This window comes from Ictidomys tridecemlineatus, unplaced genomic scaffold (genome assembly GCF_052094955.1).
Source record: "Ictidomys tridecemlineatus isolate mIctTri1 unplaced genomic scaffold, mIctTri1.hap1 Scaffold_278, whole genome shotgun sequence".
In the NCBI taxonomy this organism is placed as follows: domain Eukaryota; kingdom Metazoa; phylum Chordata; class Mammalia; order Rodentia; family Sciuridae; genus Ictidomys; species Ictidomys tridecemlineatus.
Genome location: NW_027522363.1, coordinates 173,247 through 174,928, shown reverse-complemented (window position 1 = coordinate 174,928; position 1,682 = coordinate 173,247).

Sequence of the window (1,682 nt, the reverse complement as noted above, 5' to 3'; positions counted from 1 at the left end):
GAAGACAATTAGAAATTATTTTGAAAACCTATATTCCAATAAAATAGAAGATAGTGAAGACATCGATAAATTTCTTAAGTCATATGATTTACCCAAACTGAGTCAGGAGGATACACACAATTTGAACAGACCAATATCAATGGATGAAATTGAAGAAGCCATCAAAAGACTACCAACCAAGAAAAGCCCAGGACCGGATGGGTATACAGCGGAGTTTTACAAAACCTTTAAAGAAGAATTAATACCTATACTTTTCAAGTTATTTCAGGAAATAGAAAAAGAGGGAGCTCTTCCAAATTCATTCTATGAGGCCAACATCACCCTGATTCCAAAACCAGACAAAGACACTTCAAAGAAAGAAAACTACAGACCAATAGCTCTAATGAACCTAGATGCAAAAATCCTCAATAAAATTCTGGCGAATTGAATACAAAAACATATCAAAAAAATTGTGCACCATGATCAAGTAGGATTCATCCCTGGTATGCAAGGCTGGTTCAATATACGGAAATCAATAAATGTTATTCACCAAATCAACAGACTTAAAGATAAGAACCATATGATCATCTCAATAGACGCAGAGAAAGCATTCAACAAAGTACAGCATCCCTTTATGTTCAAAACACTTGAAAAACTAGGGATAACAGGAACGTACTTTGACATTGTAAAAGCTATCTATGCTAAGCCTCAGGCTAGCATCATTCTGAATGGACAAAAGTTGAAGGCATTCCCTCTAAAATCTGGAACAAGACAGGGATGCCCTCTCTCACCACTTCTGTTCAACATAGTTCTCGAAACACTGGCCAGAGCAATTAGACAGACGAAAGAAATTAAAGGCATAAAAGTAGGAAAAGAAGAACTTAAATTATCACTATTCGCAGATGACATGATTCTATACTTAGAAGACCCAAAAGGGTCTACAAAGAAACTACTAGAACTAATAAATGAATTCAGCAAAGTGGCAGGATATAAAATCAACACGCATAAATCAAAGGCATTTCTGTATATCAGCAACAAAACTTCTGAAATAGAAATGAGGAAAAACACTCCATTCACAATATCCTCCAAGTAAATAAAATACTTGGGAATCAACCTAACAAAAGAGGTGAAAGATTTATACAATGAAAACTACAGAACCCTAAAAAGAGAAGTAGAAGAAGATCTTAGAAGATGGAAAAATACACCCTGTTCATGGATAGGCAGAACTAACATCATCAAAATGGCAATATTACCAAAAGTTCTCTATAGGTTTAATGCAATGCCAATCAAAATCCCAATGGCATTTCTTGTAGAAATAGATAAAGCAATCATGAAATTCATATGGAAAAATAAAAGACCCAGAATAGCAAAAGCAATTTTAAGCAGGAAGTGTGAATCAGGCGGTATAGCGATACCAGATTTCAAACTATATTACAGAGCAATAGTGACAAAAACAGCATGGTACCGGTACCAAATCAGGCGAGTGGACCAATGGTATAGAATAGAGGACACAGAGACTAATCCACAAAGTTACAACTAATTATATTTGATAAAGGGGCTAAAAGCATGCAATGGAGGAAGGATAGCATCTTGAACAAATGGTGTTGGGAAAATTGGAAACCCATATGCAAAAAAATGAAACTGAATCCCTTCCTCTCACCATTCACAAAAGTTAACTCTAAATGGATCAAGGATCTTGATAT